At 45.5% G+C, this 19635-nt stretch overlaps 1 protein-coding gene across 4 annotated transcripts in view; it reads right to left on the bottom strand.

The window, feature by feature from the left end:
- Positions 1 to 19635, bottom strand: part of CALD1 (caldesmon 1) — a 203995-nt gene that overhangs the window by 119567 nt on the left and 64793 nt on the right. For all 4 annotated transcript variants that reach the window (XM_044455647.1, XM_044455649.1, XM_044455645.1 and 1 more), the window contains one exon: positions 8520 to 8617. The gene's annotated coding sequence lies outside the window, so the exon portion shown is untranslated. The remainder of the gene's footprint in view (positions 1 to 8519; positions 8618 to 19635) is intronic.

Here is a 19635-nt window from a genome sequence, read left to right as displayed (position 1 = left end):
GGCTTTCCCTGCAATCCGGCCACCATCATCGTGACCCTGCGCTGCACTGACTCTAACCTGGCAAAGGTGCCCTTCAGCAGAGGAAACGTATGGCTTTATAATTTAATGTTTTGGTTGTTTTCACAATCTGCATCTATGTGTGTGAATTACCATGTGTGGGGTTTGTTTGTTTGTTTTTGTTTATTTATTTATTTGGAAATCTTGTATGCCACCCCATTCACAAAAGCCTCGGTGGCTTCCAACACAAATCAATATGCTAACTTCGGTGATTCATGTCCTCTACTCTGGCTATGCTGGCCAGGGCTGTGAAGACTGCCTCAGGCTGTTGTCATTTATTGCACCAAAGTGATCAGAAGGGCAGGAAGAAGCCCCACCTTTCTGCTGCGGGTTCCACCAGAGAGCAAGAGCAAGGCCTCTGGCTCATACCTTGCAAACCCTGGACGCCAGCAGGAACCATCTCCCTTCTAGTCCAGCATCTTTTAATTGTCATGAAATGGAACGTCCTGCCGCACTCACAAAACCAGAGTGTACAAAGGCATTTCGCTTTGTTGTAATTTTGAATGCACGCATTGTCTGCAAGGGGATTCTCCAGCTTGACTAACAGTCAAGATTCATTAGACCCTCTGTGATGGTTTTCTGTAGCCTGCAAAACGTGATGAATCTCAGATGTTACTCAGCCTGAGTAAAATCACACTCTGTTGACCCCGCAGAATACAGTGGGGAGGGAGGTGGAAGAAAAGTAATTTTCACAAAGAAATCTCAAAAATGTGTTTCCAGTGTAAGACAGATGCAGAGGATAAAAGAACTCTAGGGGGATTAAAATATTTTGGCTTTATTTCGAAAGGAGCTTCATTCTTGGATGAACAAAGTTGGGCTGTTTAGGGCCCCTCTAATCCCATCTGCATACAATGATGAACCCATCTAAATTACATTCATAAAGAACGGAATTGTAGTGTTTCATTTTTCTTTATTTTTCAACAATGGTCTAGATATATATACTTATATGTGTGTGTGTTTGTGCATACGTGCGTATGTATACGCACGCATGCATCAGATATATACAAATACTTTGTCTCAAGGTCTATATGGTTACATGCTGTATGATTCATCCTGCTTTAAAACCAAGACATTTGAATGGAGAGGATTTCACTCCCTAAAGCAAAGCTTTAAAAGCTCAGCAAGGCAAGGTCTTATCACTTGTCACTTGTGAACTAAACTGCTGATCACAGGTCTGTCCTGGGAACAGTAACTTTGTCAGGACAAAACGCAATCTTTATCTCTGCAGACAGGCTATTTTCTTTGAAGCAACTCTTTATAGTTTCTTGTTGGAATGTGCTCCTCCAAAACTGAAAAGAGTTTGCATTTGAATTGTATTTTACAAGTTATTGTTTTAAAATGCTACTTTGTAAACTGCCTTGATGAGACACGGCCTTGAAAGGAAGTTAGGAGGTATTTAAAGTAAATAAATAAATGATAGAGCCATGTGGAATTGCCTATTGGACTCGCACAGATGGCAATGCCATGTGTTTTCACGCAGAAGTACCATTGCACCAGCTAGTTCTGGGCTCTTCTGTCACATGGACTCACTTTCCTGAGCTTCCATTTCCCTGTCCTTCAAGATCCCAGTAGAGAAACCACAGGGATGGCACCAGGATTTAGTGAACTGGCAATATGGTGGTGCCCATGTCCAACCACCAGCGGCCAGACTTCCAGGCTGCCAACACCCTCTGCTCCCACCACCACCAGCACCCCCAATTACCACACTTAGGCAGATGAAACCTTTTTTGAGTGGGCGGTTCTCTTGAACCACCACCGAGGCAGCCCTTGACTGTGCTCCATGCTGGCTGGCCACCCTGTTTGGTTATCCAAAATACAGTGCCCAACCCTAGATCAATGACAGATTGGACACTGTGTTTGAGAGGATCTAGCATGGTGGGCCACTAAAACAGATTATGTGCTCTGCTGAGCTTCACTCACAAGTGCCACTATCTGGAAAATTTGTCGGAAGGAGGCGAGGCTACGGCTGCTATACTGGTGGTGTCAGTGACAAGGGGTTCAACAGAGCCAGGTACGGGCACCTTGGGGCACCTCCAAGCTTCTCAGCCCTTGGCAATTACTTCACTGAGTCAATGCCTAACACTGAGCCTGCTAGAAAATAAGCAGAGCAGGAATATTTATTTCAGGCAGGGGTGGACTACTCTGAGGGACCACTGCCCCCCACTCTCCTGGCCTGCCCTGCCCTGCCCTGCCCGTGTGGCAGAAATTTCGGCCATGAGGGCTTGTACAGTCTGTACATTCCCAACCATCCCCATCCCTGTCCCCAAATTTGGACTTTACAGATTTGAACCATCAAAGACTACAGAATGATAGCTAAGGAGATCAAAGCAGGCACGGAGCATGAATTTAAGAAGTTGGATCCCTGTCGCAACCCTGAGGAAAGTCCCTCAACTGCAGCTGGTATTTGCTTGAGAAGGAAATCCCCCTCTGGAATCAAAGTCTGCCACCTGTAAATATAAACTGTGTGAGTGCATCTCTCCAAGCACTCAGGATGAAAAGGGGATGGAATGATTATCTCCATCAAGCTTTGTCTTTTTACAGACAACTGAATAACCACTAATGAAGTCAGCTATGGGTTAGAATTTAGTGCCCCAAGGGGCTTCTTAGATCCCTCTGCAATGTTTCTGCACACAAATACCTGGGTGTAAGCTCCTCTGAACTCTGTGGGACTTCTGATTAGGCATCGTTAAGATTGCTCTGTTAGGGCACAACTCTATGCAAGATTAGACAGAAAAAGAAGGCCTGCGTAAGATTGTGTATTTAACCATTTAACTTTAGTCCACTGTGGCACTGAAGTGTGTGAGATTTTATTTCATATGTGGCTTTCAGCTCACATCCCTAGGCTGGTGCCCTCCAGATGTGCTGGACCATAACTCTGACCATGGACTATGCTGGTAAGCCTGATGGCAGTTGAAGTCCAACTTACCTGGAAGGCTGCATTAGCTTAATAAGCATACAGTGAGAGCTCTCCTAGCAACATTGAATAATATGTTGCTTCCTTTTCTTAGTCAAGTTGTCATTCATTTAGATATTTCAGAATAAATGTTAATTGAGGGAAGATCAGTGCATGCACAATCTGCAAGTACGCATTCAGCAAAATCCCTGACTATAACACTTGATCCTCTGCCCCATGTGGAAGAAGGAAGGCAAATTCCAACCATTTGGAGTTCTGCATCCTGCCAGTGAAACTTTACAACTAGCAGGAAAGGTAGTACACAGCGTTTGTGTCCAGTTATAAAAACTTGCTCAAAATCTGGATTAGTGGTTAGTTTGTATGCTTTGAACCTTTAGTTTGTTGATGTACACCCTCTTCACCCCCTTGGGGATTCATGAAAACGCAATGTTCTTGAGACATTTTGGATTCCTTGGCAAACCTTGTTTAACTAAATTTCTCACATAATTCCAGAAACAGATGTTTGGGGCAAAGTCGCTGTTATCACAGCATAACCCATGTGTCAGAACGTGGGTTGTATTGATTTCCCATAAAGTGATGGATGGAGCTCAGTTTAAAGCCCTGAATGGGGGAGAGGGAGAGGAGGCACCTTGCTTCTCCCAATGATTCCCTCCCACCCCAAATACTGTTTCCTCCCCAGTTATTTTTCTCCCAATAGAGGTTCGTTCCAGTCTCAGTCGACCACTGGGAGAAAAATAGCTAGAATTAAACAGTATTTGGGCAAAAGAAGGTTTCAGCACATTTCCTATTTACACTTATTATTTATTCATAATAATAACATTCAGTATTTATTAACATTATATCAGCATTAATAATATTAACAATCTCTATTAATGATCGTAACAGTAATGATTGAATTAGTTCTTGTTTACTCTTGTTTTGTTCAGTGCTGATTTTTATTTATGTCTTATGCTGAGCATTGTGGACCTCGTTGGAATTGGTTTTACTCCCAAAGGCAGACAGACAGGGCCTTTTGGGCACATGGATAGTACAGGATTGGGCGATATTACAGCTTCAGATACTTTAGAATATACTTCTGTAGGGGCAGTTAGAATCTTACATAGAATGAAACTTTCAGCTTGGAGAACAGCAAAGATAATTCTAACTTTAAACAACCTTTGTCCAAACGCATTGCCTTCAGAGCACATCAGGGTGAGTAAACAATATTTCAATGTTTCTTAGGATGTATGTCTTATCACAGGTAATTTATGTTGTGTGATATTCCTCTTTATATTCCTCAAGCATATTTTCCTAACTCTGTGCAGCTTTTCAGATGTTCATTTGCAGGGAGTCTCCTCCCTGGCTTTTGCTTAGCAGGACACAGGTACTGATATGAGGGGGAACATGTCCCAGATCTTGGTTCACACCATACCAAAGAACTTATCTGTTATCTTCTGCCGAAGACTGGAAGGTATCTCAGGAGCCAAGTGGATAAGTAGGGTTTTGAGTTTCCCTTGGGCTTTTGTCATCTGGGTTTGGGTGACACAGCAAGCTATCAGGGGTGACTATGAAACCCCTAAAGCAAGCCATGTCTTTTGGAAGTGGCTTTGAAGCCATAAAGTAGCCACCCTATGATGTTGTGCAAACCCAGTTAGGGGGTTATCAGCTCCATTTGTTTCAAGGTCTACCTGGCTAGAGCAGTGAAAAACTTGGCCATTCCTTGCAATCGTAGGGCCACAAGGTTGGTGGCTGGTTTGCAGGGGGAGCCGTATGAGGCGAGACTGAGGGAACTGGGTCTCTTCAGCCTGGAGAAGAGGGGACTCTGAGGGGATCTGTTGGCGACATACAGGTTTGTGAGGGGGTGTCACATGGAGGTGGGTAGAGGCCTGTTCTCCCCTGCAGATGAGAGCTGGACACATTCCAACAGAGCAAAGCTCAGGGAACCCAGGTTCAATTTAGATGCCAGGAAGTACTTCCTGACAGTTAGGACCCCGAGGGCATGGAATGGGCTTCCATGGGAGTGGTTGAAGCCCCATCAGTGAGGGTGTTCAAGGATAGGCTAGACATGCACATGGTACACATGTCATGAGCGGAGCCGGCTGGAGCCGGGGGTCAGACTAGATGGCCTGGGAGATCCCTTCTGACTCACTCTGTTTCTATGTTTCTATCTTGCTAGTGGCACTTTCTGCCTCCCTCCTCCTTGATACACCATTACCTCCCTAGGAAGTAACACTTTCTTTTCACCCTCAGGAAGATTTGAAAATATTTCTCATTATTTTTTTCTCCTTTGGGCAGATGAATGCAAATGTAACTTCTTTCTTAAATTTTGTGGGGTGGTTCACACAGATCTGCAGTAATTATTGCACTTCATCTTCATAACTGCTGCACTTGTGTGCATCGGTACAAATTTCTCTGAAGGGGGAGAAAAGGAAAGTATGTACGAATCTCCCTATAGGTGAAATAGAATTCTGCAAAATATGTTCTACTCTCTTAGGGTTCCCACTCACTGGACTCAGCTGGTGAAGTTGTGCTGTAAAAGCCCAGGGGATAAGTGACAGGAGCCGACAGGGAGACTGAGGGGGAAACAAGCCACAGCAAGCTGCAGAGCACCTGATCATCTGCTTAGAGCAACCTAGGTGAGTAACTGAACAACCCACCCACCTTGGCTTACTTTCAGGGTGACCTAATCCGATGTGCAACCAGCTTGAGTCTGCACATTGACCGATATGCCCCAGTATTGTGGACTGTTGCTTATATTAATTGATATATTTGCAACAGATATTAATTTTTGTTCGGTGTGTTTTTTAAAATTAAGGGGGTTCTGAACAGTTACTGTGATTGGATATGCTTTTATTCTTGTTTTCCTTACATTCTTGATGCTGGAGTTATTGCTTGCCGTTTTTGCAACTTTTTGTTTTATTATAATTGCAAAGCAAAACTTAAAACACACACAGCTTACATTACCCATTCACCCTAACATGCAAGTGTATGTAAATCTGCCAAACTGAAGATAGTGGACAATGTCCGTGAAAACTCACGCCAGACTAAAATTGTTAGCTTTTTTGTGGTGTCATAAAACTCAGCTGTTTTTGCTGCCTCAGACTAACACCACTACCCTTCTGAAAATCACCTTAGCTGTATGTCTAAGCAGCTATGTCTTTTATTTATTTATTTATTTAAAACATTTCTATGCCGCCCCATTCGCCGAAGCCTCGGGGCGGCTCACAACATAGAGTAGGGGGCTAAAAGTTTCCTATGCCCCCTTCCTGCAAGGGTATGATATACCCTAGATGCCCTGCATCTATTTTAGAATAAAAACGGGAAAAGTTATAGCTGCCAGATACATGCACATTTAATATGTCAATTTGCGTCTTGCAATTCCTTCTTCTACAAAAAAGCCTCACGTTCAAACACCCCCACCCACCCAAAAAATATGCTCCAGGACCCACATTTTGCACTCATGTGGAGGACTAGCTTTTTTGCCTAAGGCTCGAATATTTCAGAAAAGGTGCTTTTGTTAAGATAATATTCAAGTTATCCAGCTGTTCGGTCTGACAGAGCAGCTGGTATCATGCTCATCTGAACTGTGCCTCTTTTGAGAGTCAGCCTCACTTTGAGTCAAATGTTCAAAACTAACCTGAATGATGAATGGCACGGGACAGCTTTTCCTGCCTCCCAGAAACATCCTCACGAGCCCCACAATCAACACACGCTCCAAGCAATTCGAGAGAGCTCTCCCATTTAATTAAAAAGCATGGCAATATAAAATACACATTTTAAAGGTGTGGCTGAAAATCCACTGTTCTCTTTTGATTAGAAAGCTAACTTTCTGAAAGTTATCTGACAAGCAAACACAGCTTGTAAGGAAGGCCTCTAAGTACCCAGAGTGGCGGAAAAGAATTTCCTCCAAGAATGTTTGGCTTAGGAGATTCATGGGGCGGGGGGGGGGGGGGGGTTGATACTGCAAAGATAAGCCAGAGCTTGTGTCAAGGACCCCATATCACACTAGACTCCAAATCCAAACTTATGACTTGTTATTCAAATAAATGCAATGACTCTTTTTCACAATCTTCAAAACCAACAGTGCTTTGTGATTGACTGTTAACCCAGGGTGTCGAGGCCCTGGCAGCTTAAGGGTTGAGAAACCACTAAGCAGTGGTCTGTGGCAAGGGGTATGGCCATGAAAGGACATGACCATCTAGAGAACCCCGGAGGACCAGATCTGGTTCCTAGGCTGGGATTCTTCACCGCTGCATCAACCCAACAATGACACAGGAACTTCCATTGTGGATTACCCACCACTAGGGATGTGTGAGGAATCTCTTTCATGGGCGGGACTCTGTTGGATTCCCTGGACTCAGCAGTCCCCTTTCTTGCGGTTGTGATTCCAACTTCCAGGTGAGTGCTTGCCCACCAGCATGCAAGCCCATGCAGACGCTGCACAAGCAGCATCCCTCTTCCATGCACGGGACTTGCAGCCCTTGTTTGTGAGCTGCATGTGCTGCAGAAGAAGGTGGCCAGTTGCACCAAAGGGGTTCTGCAAGCAGTCACAGACTTCCTTTTGGCCTGGCTCACTTCAAAAGTGAGGACTGAACACAAGAAGAAGACGAGGGCTGGAGTCCAGGGAGGTCCATCACAACCCTCTCCACCATCCTCATTCACAAGCACTTGGATAAGATCATGCTTAATGGATCAACACTTGGATCCAAGTGTCAATCCAATAAAATGCATGGGTCTTAAGGGAGCCCTGACTAGATTCCATTGATTTCAGTGGTTTTGTGTGACACAATACTGTGTGACACAATACTGTTGTGATGTCTGCAAGCCCCTGAACCTGGAGGTTTACCAACATCCTATGTCCGGTGGGAGGAGCTGTGGAGGTGACCTACCTGTCCCCATCCTCTCATCCTGCAGTTTGGAGGGAAAGGGGAAGGAGGCTTGAGAGGCCACAACATAGCTCACATCCTGGCCTCTCCAGAAACAAGTAGCCCTGACTTCAGGACAGGGCTACCTGGGCCAGAAGCTGGTTGCCACTGCTCCTTCTTATTTTTAATAGAGCATTGTACAGTCTGGGGCCGCAAGCTGTACTTGCACCTGGCTGCAGACACTTGGTCTTTTGTTGTTTCACTTTAGAAAAAGGTTATCATTTTCCACAGCAAAATGGTGACTATTCCCAAGTGCGTGCGGTTAGCACCAGGATATCAAAACCAAACCCCATTTTATCCCTGCAGTCCTGGTGGTGTTATACTTTAAACAGTTTAAACAGCGCAACTGCATCTTTTCTTTTCTTTTTCCAGAGTTGGCTTTCCTTCTCTCTAACACAGGTGCATTTATACAACCTTTCATCTTCTAGCATTCCCGATCAATGGCCATGCTGGCAGATACTTCTAGGAGCTGAAGTCGAAAACCTCTGCAGATTTACCTTTTGCCCAGCCCCGGACTAAATGATGGATAGTTGTTGTGTGTGTTTTACAATAACGAATGCAGGGAGATATCAAAAAAACTTAAGCAAACATGCAACAGCAAAGTAGCAAGGATTACAAAAGGTTGCTGCTTCAGTCATACTCACACAGAGCCGATGGGCTGGACACTTCAAAGTGAGTTTGTCGTGCGCCGGAGCCTGACGGCTGAGATTAACGGTCCTGCTGCACTCCGTGCAGCCGGTCACTGTGGAGATAAAGCACAATGGAAGGGATGACCTTGCTGGTCTTGTTGCACAGTCCCAGTGAAAACAAGGTGTGGTGCCATGAACCAGAGGAGTGCAAACATGTGCAGTGCAATGTGCACCACTGTTTCATGTTCAGGAACAGAACAGAGACACTCACGCGCCTTCAGTATATGCTGGGTAGCATTGATTTACATGCCTGGTACCCTGTGAAGAAAGCACATGGGCCTTTCTCTTTACCAGAGAAAGCTGTTGGCTTATATGAAAGATTTATACTCCACCTTCCCCAAAGTGGCTTACAATACAGATACAATACACAGCCACAAAGACAAAGAACAAAGCCACAGCCCAGAGCGTACATCAGTTCAGCTCCCAGTCTCACAGCAACTGGGTGCTGGATCTGAGAATTTTTTATTGTTTTAGGCAGGGAGGAGGAATCAGCTCCCTGCACCTGCTGCTTCTCTGGCCAGTGGATGGGCAGGGGCAAGGTCCTTGCTTGCAGGGTGGCCTCTGCCCACCCAGGCAATTTTTGGCAGGAGGGCTTTGTCCCTCCCTATTCAAGCCAGTCATCTGATTCCTATGAGTACATAAGCTAATGGAAGGAAGGTAAGAGAGGTGTGTGTGTGTGTGTGTGTGTGTGTGTGTGTGTGTGAGAGAGAGAGAGAGAGAGAGAGAGAGAGAGAGAGAGAGAGAGAGAGAGGCCAGAGCAATGCACACACAGAATTCACAGTTATACAGGCATAGACACATAATTCACAATTACATGGGTGTGCATGCATGCACACACACACAGAATTTGTAGTAGTGCCATTTTTCAAAAGGCCCAAAGTGCCCACAGGCCTAAAACGGCTGGAGACCCTTAACATGCCATGTTGCCACCCCTAGGGTTGCATCTGGCCCTCGCCTGCAGATATACATCCTATCCTACCCACAACAAACCCAACTGGGTTTAGCAATGAGGAAACAGTGATCGCCGCTGTGCTGTGGGAAGTCTCTAACCTTCTGAGCCGCCTCTGCAGAGAGGCTGCCATGCGGAGAAGCAGGCAAGGAAATCCTCTTCCACTAACGCACTTGCGCATGCCCACATCTGGATTCAAGCCCACATACCAATGTTTTAAAGGCAGCCCTCCTGACTGCAAATATATCGTTGTTGGAGGCATTTGCAGTGATAATCAGGGTTGCCACATGCTTACATTGCTGTGCTCCTGCACTTTTAACTTCAGTCTGACATAGAAAAATCTAGCAGGTACAACTTCTCATGGCATGGAGATGTTGAACTCGGACCACATGAGACAAATCCCTCCCACCCTGGAACCCCGCAAAGCCATGCCCCTTTCCCAGACCCTACTCTTCCCTCACCAGCGATCCTTACAGGGGTTCCCAGCTTTGCTGTGGGTTCTTCCCCATTTAAAAACTGCCTCTCCAAAGGCTTAATTACTGGCAGTGAGAGCTTTCACCTAAAACTGGTATTTTGGGTCCTGCCCCTTTCTCCTTCAGCCAAGCCCTGCACCATGAGTCCCTAGAACATCTCTGAAATGAAATTTCGTCCCAGACTGAAAGATGTTCTGCACCCAGATGCAAGCAATACTGCCAAGATCCACCTAGTAACATTTCTGTGTGTTTGGTTTCTATTAAAGGTTCAACAGCAAGGCCAGTAAAAATTGTGCAGCCACACAAACCGCTAGCGGTTTATATGGAGTAAAACCATTCCAAGGGGAAGGGGCCATCTGTGGCACTGCACGGCTTGCTAAAGGGAGTAGCTGTCACGCAAAAGCCACTTCCAGTGGCTTGGGTGAGGAGTCCAGATTGCCTACATGGGCCTCCTGCCAAAACGCCCCATGCAGACCTTTGCAAATCTTAACTGGCATTTATTAGTGCAGCCCTACAGCAGCAATCTGAGCACTCCTGTTGGTAAAAATTGCTGCCTCAAATGCATTTCCCTCGCCATTCAACTTGTTGTCAAGCTTCAAAAATCCTTGCTACCAAGTGCTCTCATGACAGCAGGATGTGGAGCTCATTGTGCCCTTTTGGAAAAGTCAAAGAAATGCTTTCTTTGCCCAGTTTCTACATCCAAGTTTTGATATCCACACAGCATCAGTGCCATAATGAGGCAGGAAATAGCTGTTGGGACGGGAGGCAAATGGACCCGCTAGCCTCACCCTGGCTGGCAAGGCGCGAATTCGCTCAAAATGGAGAGGCAGAGGAGATGCAAAGATGAGTCACTTCTGATGAAGAAGAACCTTTTTTTCTTTTTTTTGCAAGACTGTCTTTTTTGGTTAGGTTTGGATATAAAGGATTGTGGAATCCATCAGCTGACAGGGAAGGAAGGAGCTGCAACATTAATATGGGCTGTGATTGATGTGTGGGGGGCATATTTGTAAACACACGTGTTCTGTTGCAGACATGGTACTACAGGCAGCACCTTAAACTTTATTTATTTATTTATTTAAAACTTGTGTACTCCATCCTATACACAAAAGTTTCAGGAAGGTCCAGTGGACATGGTAAAAACCTTCCTGGGTTCATCACACGAGAGCCCTATGGCCACCATTTGACCTTCCACAGCTCTGATGTGGTGTCAAACCAGGGCATTCTGGGAAAGTTATGTCAGCACCAATTCAGATGGCTGCTGCCATTTGGTGCTCTCAGAAGCCACTTTGATGTGGGCTCTGGCAGGTGACGGTGGTAGCAGTAGCAGTATCCCTGTCTACTAGGTGGTATGGAGCCGCCATTTTAATTTCCTATAATGCCCCAAAGTTAGCATCACTGCAGGCCACTGTGGGAAATTAAAATGGCAGCTCAGGCCCAGCGACCAGTGCTGGGAAGGGTCAGTGGCAGTGTCCATACAACAATGGGCTCCCCAAGGAACTGATGCTGCAGAAGCTACTCAAGGCCACTGCTGGGCCTGGAGACCTGAATATATTAGAATTATTGCATTATATTACTCCCTAGTGAGCACCTGTCTAGAAGCCACTGGCACCATTGTCCTTTCTTCTCCGCAAGTCCAAGCTTTATTTTATATAATAACAGGACTTTCAGAACAGGGGCTAGAGATCCTCAGGCTTGAGGGCCAAATCCAGTCCACCTGAGGTTTTAATCTGGGCTTCATCAGATGGACCTGCTCCTTTCCCCATGTGCTGTCCCTCTTCCTTCAACATTTGGTAGTTTCCCAGATTTGAGAAAATTTCTTTCCCCCATTCTGGTAGGTTGAAATGGCTCACCTAAGGCAGCAAGAGCTTTAAACTAAAAATGCTGGTTAATTTTGTTGCTGTTGTTCTAGTATTTTGGTCTTGTCCTTTGGCCCAGTCCTTGCTTGCTTTTTGCCACCTCGGGAAAGCAGTTGGGAGCTGGCCTCTGAGAACTCCTCCAACATGACATTTGGCCCTTAGGTGGAAAGAGGTGCCTTAGCTCCTTCAGTGATATTCCAGACTGCTTTCCTGAGGGAGCTAAATCCACACGGTTTTCCCTGTTTCAACAACTCCCACAGCTGAGACATTCAGAAAGAAACTGGATGGCCATCTTAGTGGGATGGTGTAACTTGGTGTCCTGCAACAGCAGGGGGTTGGACCCAATGGCCTTCATGGCCCCTTCCAGCTCTACTATTCTATGAACTCTGTGCTGACCATCCAGTTTGGGTGAAGGGAGAATAATTTGAGGAAGACGACAGTCATCCATTTCTTTTGTCTGGGTGACACTTTTTCAGGTTGATTTCTGAAGCAATATCATTGAAATAAATGCATGTCCCCATCAAGGTCTACCCATTGTACACAACACTGGATTTGGATGACTGTCTTTATGGGCAGTTTTTCAAAGCTGGATGGCCAATTATGTGGCTAAATGGTTAGTGATGCTGATAAAAAGCCAGAGGTAACAGTGAAAAAAGAACGACAAAGATCAGCTAGGGGAAAACAGCTTATGAGCTGCAATGACGGAAAAGAATAGCTGCTGGGAAAACTGAGGTCAAATCTGCTCTGTTATTTTTTAATTAAAAATAAACACTGCTTTTGCCATCAGGGGATTGGTTAACATTCCACTGTAGCCTCGGAGGGGCATGGGGGAAAGTGTTTTCTTTTGCTTTATTCTGATCAAAACCTGCACAGAGTTGGTCATAAAGCGAGGTGAGCAAGCAATATAATACAGCACAAATTACTTTCCGATAGGACATTTCAAAAACAACACTGCCCATGTCCCTGTTTTCCCAATGGATCATGCATAATTCTTCCAATCACCAGTGCATTCTTTCGTTGCTATTTATCGTGTGGAATTTCACCTGTTGTTCCATTGTATTAGTCAGTCTCCTCTTAGTTTATCCATATGGGAACTGAACCAATGCATTTGTCCCTCCACCTCTTTCTCCCTCTTTCTCACCACCAACATTAGCCAGACCGGTGCAGTCCTAAAGTTCTGGAATAGACTGTACCACCTAGGACTACTAGGAGTGACAACCAATTCTGAATGGGGAGCTACTAGGGGGGGAAATGAGTAATTCCATCTTTTCCCAAATTTACCTAAAATGTCTTGAAAAAAACATTGTTTTGTTATCAAATCTGTCCCTCTCGCAGATACAAAATTTGTTGATTTTTTTAAAAAGAGGGTTCCCAAGTTTTCACATCTCTGGGTACTTCCTTTACTACAGCTATGGCTTGCAAATTAAGCCAGCTTGCGTATACATCGCTTGATCTGCCTACTGCCACTTGGCCTCTTGGACCCTGTGCTTTCCCCTACCACCTGCCTTCCCCAGTTTACAAAGAGAATACTGGCTCTGAAATACAGGGATGGAAGGGAAATTCATTTGGTTTACATTCTTTAAGTTGCCTAATGTTGAAATTTCAAACCAATACAGTAACCAAATTATCTTGGTTATCCTTCCAAAAGTGCAGTTATCTGAATTTTGCAACAACATTCTTCAGTAATAATAAAAAGTCTGCCTACTATGGAAAAGTGCATACAAAAATGTGTGTAGGGATAAAAATAATGTAGAAAGGTGCATTAAATTAAGAAAAATGCATGTCAAAATATTAGGCAACATTGCCTACAGAAATGCACATCTTAGGAGAAATGCATGTCAACATCTGTATGAATTTCCATGCAAATATATTTTTCAAAAGTTCTCAGCAGTCAGCATGAATTGAACTTAAGACTGGACAAAAGTGAAGCAGGGTCTGACGAAACACACGGGATCCCGTTTCTACGGTTGCACTCTGACTTCAACCTTGATGTGTCTGGTGGGGGCAAAGACTCAGGTTGCGTGGCCATGGCATGCAAACCCCGGACGGTCTGAGGCTGCTCTGCTTCTCACACCAGGGAAGTGTTTAGAAAGGTCCGTTCTCATGTGCAGGCTGAAATAGGATAGCGCATTTTACCACCTCAGGACTTACAGATCCAACCAACGAGTAACACCCTCTCCTCTCCAGGCCAAAAAGACCCAGCTCCCTCAGTCGTGCTTCATACGGCTTCCCCTGCAATCCAGCCACCATCCTTGTGGCCCTGCACTGCACCAATTCCAACCTGGCTATATCTTTCCTGTAATGTGAAACCCAGAACCAAACACAATACTCCAGTTGTGGGTGCACCAGAGTCATACAGAGTGGCAGAAATACCTTTCCCAATCTAGCAGCCATACTTCTGGCTATGCAACGAAGGGTGGCATTCACCCCCTTGACTGCCATGACACACTGCTGACTCATGTTTAGCCTGCAGTTGGCCAGCACTCCGAGATCCCTTTCACAAGTGCTGCTCTCCAGCCACTTGTCCCCTAACCTGTACTAGTGGCACCCATTCCTGTGCCCCAAATGCAAGATCTTGCATTGAACACCATCACTGTCCCCTGCCAACTTCCATTGTCTGTCCAGATACTTCTGGATCCAGAGTACCTGCTACTCCGTTGTGGCCACTGCCCCCATTTTAGTATCATCTGCGAATTTGATCAGCAGACTGGTCCCCCCCTCTTCCAGGTCATTTAAACAGCTGCTGAGGGCATAATTCTATGCATGCTTAGACAGACAAAAGCCCTACAAGTACCAGCATTCCACCCAGCCATATTGATTGGGGAATGCTAGGAGTTGCCTGTGGGAGTTTCATCTGCCTAAGCATGTGCAGGATTGCATCCTAAGAAGGGAAACTGTGTCAACAAGATTGGGGGAGGGGAAAATAAATATTCTTAGGTAATAATTCTACATATACCATGTGCTGAAAGTGCTATTTCCAGCCCCAAAATTGAAATAGAAGAATGGCTGCTTTATTGCATGATAAAATATTTATTTTTCCTTTATATTAATATCATCGACTACTTTTTCTTAGTGTTTAAAGCTAGGGATGCTGCAGAAATGTCCTGAACCCGGCTCAGAAATCAACTGCCAGGGACAGTTGAGCTTCCAACAATCCCACATCCTTATCAGCCCTGGACCTGTCTCTGGCCCTGAGAAGAATTCACAGCTCTCCACTCTGAGAGACCCTTCCTCTTTTGTTATTTTCAAGGGCAAGGAGGCAGTGAAATTCAGCAGTGGAGAGGAGAGAAAGAACAGACTGGTTCCTAATTCCAGGGGAAACAAACCCATACAGCCTGACTGAGTCCTCACACCTCTACCTAAAGCATTCTGTATACATTAATTGGGTTCAATCGGCAACAACCCCATGGCTGTGGCTGGAATTTACATGACTGTGTTGTCTGAACCCACCATGCTAACAAGCTATGGTTTAGTAACCATGGGCAAGCCATGGAAAGAACACACAGTTTATTGTCAGGTTGTGAACTATGGCTTGTACATGGTATGTTAGTGTGGCAGTGCTCAGTCAACATGATAACTTGTGTTTCAGTTCAACGACAACCCACACCCAGCCCATACTCAGCCCAGAAGAGTGGGTTATGCTGTCTGAATGCAGACATTATCTAAGTAAGCCTTACAAGCGATTCCAGTGTCAAAGGGCTGGACACTGTTGGGGTATTTGCTAAGTCTCTGGACTAGAAGCTCCTGTTCACCACTGCAGCCTCCTTGCTGCCTGCCTCTCACGAAGACAGTGGAGAGGGTAAGAAAGAACAGCTACGTGTGCCACAGCTTGGCCGCTCCCTGGCTCTCTGCCTGCCAGGCTAGCAAGAGATAGTAACAATGCAAAAAGCATGAAGACCTGTGGTGAGGAGAACAGGGACGCACTGAGAAAGGGGATGCAGCAAGGCTGTCCCTCCAAAACCTGGAGCCAACACTATATATGTAAAGCATACCTGTAAGGTCCCCCAATATTATTATTCCCATTTTGCAGAAGGGGGAGCAGATGCAGAGAAAAGCATATCTTTCCGTACCATTCTGCAACCACACACACGCTTACTATCGGTTGTAATATCTGCACAGTCCTACTACAGATCCTGCCCTTGGCATATCAGTCATTTCTTTGAGAGTAATTTCCCAGGGAAAATTAATCATAACCAAGAAGCATCTGCTGGTTTTCATTAGCTGGGAGCCTCTTTTTGTAAAACTGAGTGTGTGCTGAGGGCTTTGTCTTTCTGCCTCGGAGCGCATTGCCTGACTGCCGTGGTGACGTACAGATGGTTAAAAAACCAGCCAGCGCTCCCCTCTTTGTCTTCAGGAAACACAAATAGCATAAGCTATTTACAACATTCCAGTATTTTTGTGCTTCTCATGGGAAACTTACCCATTGCTGACTCTTCACTCTGAACTGTTGTCAAGACTCTACTCTGGTTTATTAACCCATGACCTCTTGCCATGCACCAGAATGTCTTCCCACTGCTCCTTGTAAAAGAGCAAGGCAAGAAAAAGGAAGTGGGGTGGGGGCAGGATGTGTATTCTGTGCTGCAAGTACGGTGTGGTGGCCAGAGCGCTGCACTTGGACCGGGGAGAATCAGGTTGGAGTCCCCATGCAGTCTCTAATTCCAGTGTGTGGCCTTGGGCCAGTTACTCTCAGGCTAACCTCCCTCACAGGACTGTTGTGAGGATAACATGGGAGGAGAGAGGAAACCCTCTGTGTTGCCTTGAACTCCTGGAAGGTCTGGTGGGATATAAACATAATTGAATAATACATGCATAGATTGAAATATTCAGTTCTTTGGTTACTAAGGAATAGCAGCTGGAATCTACTGCATCTTTACATGTTTGCCAGTACTGTTTAAATTCACATTTTAAAAGCAGACTAACTCGGCGATGGCCTATGGCCAGTGTATCTAACACACTTGTTCCTGGAATCTAAACAAAGAAATTAGCCTGACAATATCATCCATGTTTCTTCAGACATTGCAGCATGTCCTTTCCATTCTTCCAGTGTGCAAAACGGATAATCAACTGACATATTTCATTCCTCCAAGATTTGTGCTTGTGGCTGCTAGCCTAGACAAAGAGACCTGCAGCAAAATGTTGCAGCATGCAGTGCTCTTGTTCAGCATCCCAGCCAGCCTTGCCCTTCCCTGGGACACTCCATTCCATCCCCACGAGTTTCCTATCCCCCACTACAGTCACACTCTCACTGAGCACGCACGCTCTTTGTCATGCTGTTTAGGAGAGCAGTCGCCCCTTAAGTGTGTGTGTGGGTGGTACGGGGATTCCTTAAAAAAGCAAAGCTTTTTCAGATGAAGTGTGCCCTAACCTGTTGGCATCTCCCCTCCTATGCTGGCTGGTGCCCTTGTGGATTGCTAATGGGGAGTGATGGCATTGGGAATGAACAGCAGCTGGATCTATTCATGCACATTAGATTTAGTAGTCAAGAACAGGACATCCAGAGGCAGGAAACCACTGGTTACCACATGTTGACGGCTTTTTCCATTGCATTCTGCTGTCGACTTCTTCAGGAACGACTCTGCTGGAGATACGAAGCTGGGCTGAAGGAAACTTTGATCTGCTCTAGCAAGGAAACTAGCCTGAACGAGCGAGGAAAATACGATTCTGTATGTGGGGTGGGGGAGCTTCACATGCCTACATGATGCAGTTTATAAATACATGGAGTGCAATGATTGACAAGCAGGGATGCAGGGGGCACTTTAAAAATGTAGCAAGATTTAAGTGATATTAAGATGGCTCAATAAATGGAATAATCTTAATTTTAAACCAGTGCTATAGGGTTTTACATTGTCACAGTGACAGATGATATGCTAATCACACATGCTCTTCTTTCACAACCCACTGAATGAAACCCAAAGTGATATTTTGGGGAAACAATGGCATTCTTCTCTTCAGGCCTGGCCATCCGATCTCTCATATTTCTGTCTTTCTGTCTCGCAGGCACTGCTCAGCAGAAGTTCTCCAAAATGATTGCTCTGGGATGCCTTTGCAGGAATTTGGAATGCCTGACTGAACGTTTCCAAACAGTCCCCCTTTGACTTTTTCCCACCCACTTCAATAGTGCAGCGAAATGCTTGGAATTCTTACTGTGAACTACAGAAATGAAGTCTGTATGTGACAATGTGTCACATCCACTTGCCTGGCGAGGGATACAGAGAAGATAAAAGATCATTCCTGCCTGCTTTCCTCACTGTTAATGGGCCCTTAACTGTATCTGGCTCTCTGGTTACACATTTATTTGGCTTGAAATTAATGCTGGTGTTGAACCAATCACGTTGAGTGTTCCATTCACTTTAAAAGAGCACCAGCAGTTAATGTGCATCCATACTGACTACACTGCGGAGTTTTTATCCTAAATTTGGACCTTGGCTTATGCAGAAAAGCATTCTGTAGGCTGGAAAACAATAACCTCGACTCCACTGTTTAGCACAGTAGTTCAGGAGGCACAAGTTGAGATTGCACACTAGTGCCTTGGAGAGCATGCCAGTAGGGGAACGAGGATTTACCACCAGAAACTCTTGCCATGCAAAAGCAGAATGGACCACAGTGTTTCTTCACGAGAAGAGTGAGTTTCTGCCTTGGTTGCCATTGCTCTCGGGTGACACCTGGGCAAAAGGAGATGCTGTAGTTCACTGATCCAGGAATTGCCAGGCAGCATAAGAGCCCAATGACGTTTTCTCTGGCCCTATAAATCCCCAAACCTTGGCTTGGTTCACCACTTTGAGCAACTTATTTCTATAAAGAGGTCCAGCTACCTTGCTCTCTTTGATCACCAAGGTTCAGTCTGGATGCCAGGAAGTACTTCCTGACAGCAGGTCCCCAAGGGTATAGAATGGGCTTCCATGGCGGTGGTTGAGGCCCCATCAGTGAGGGTGTTCAAGGATAGGCTGGACATGCACATGGTAGGCATGTCATGAGTGGAGCTGGCTGGAGCCGGGGGTCAGACTAGATGGCCTGTGAGGCCCCTTCTGACTCACTCTGTTTCTCTGCACATGGTAGGCATGGCATGAGTGGAGCTGGCTGGAGCCAGGGGTCAGACTAGATGGCCTGGGAGAGCCCTTCTGACTCACTCTGTTTCTCTGCACATGGTAGGCATGGCATGAGTGGAGCTGGCTGGAGCCAGGGGTCAGACTAGATGGCCTGGGAGAGCCCTTCTGACTCACTCTGTTTCTCTGTTTCTATCACCTTCTTGGTTTTGTGGGTTTTCTCACATCCACCTGAATCCTAGAAATCCTTACCTGTTTTCTGTTCCTACACTATCACCTGTTGAGATTCCTTATCATACTTGGCCTAAAGCAAAATTCAAATGATTTTCAAGGGACCTGCCCAGGCAAAGGACCTGTAGGAATTTCAAAGAAAGGAGAGAAAACTGGAGAAAACTGAAAAAGATGGAGATTTCCCATCATCATCATTGTCATCATCATCAGAAATTTACTCCAGTTATAGTTATTATTATTTTTGTTGTTGTTACTGCATATCACTGCTGAACCTCTGTCTGCCCCTTTTTTCCTGATTTTGTATCCACATGACTATCATATAGCAATGTATGTTATGCCTGTTTGAATGTTCTCTGATGAACCCTGGGAACTGCAATTTGGTGAAGGTCCCGGTAGTTCTGCAACCAACACACACACTCACACACACTACAGAGAGAGCGAGCACTACAGTTTTCAGGTTTCCCGGGGAGAAGGAACTAGCTAAATTTTGCACTTTATGCAAAATTCTGTGAGACTTGC

The sequence above is a fragment of the Varanus komodoensis genome, unplaced genomic scaffold (assembly GCF_004798865.1).
Source record: "Varanus komodoensis strain SLA01 unplaced genomic scaffold, ASM479886v1 scaffold8, whole genome shotgun sequence".
Classification (NCBI taxonomy): domain Eukaryota; kingdom Metazoa; phylum Chordata; class Lepidosauria; order Squamata; family Varanidae; genus Varanus; species Varanus komodoensis.
Note: the sequence above shows the minus strand (reverse complement) of the source record. Positions and strands in the feature narration are given on the sequence as shown.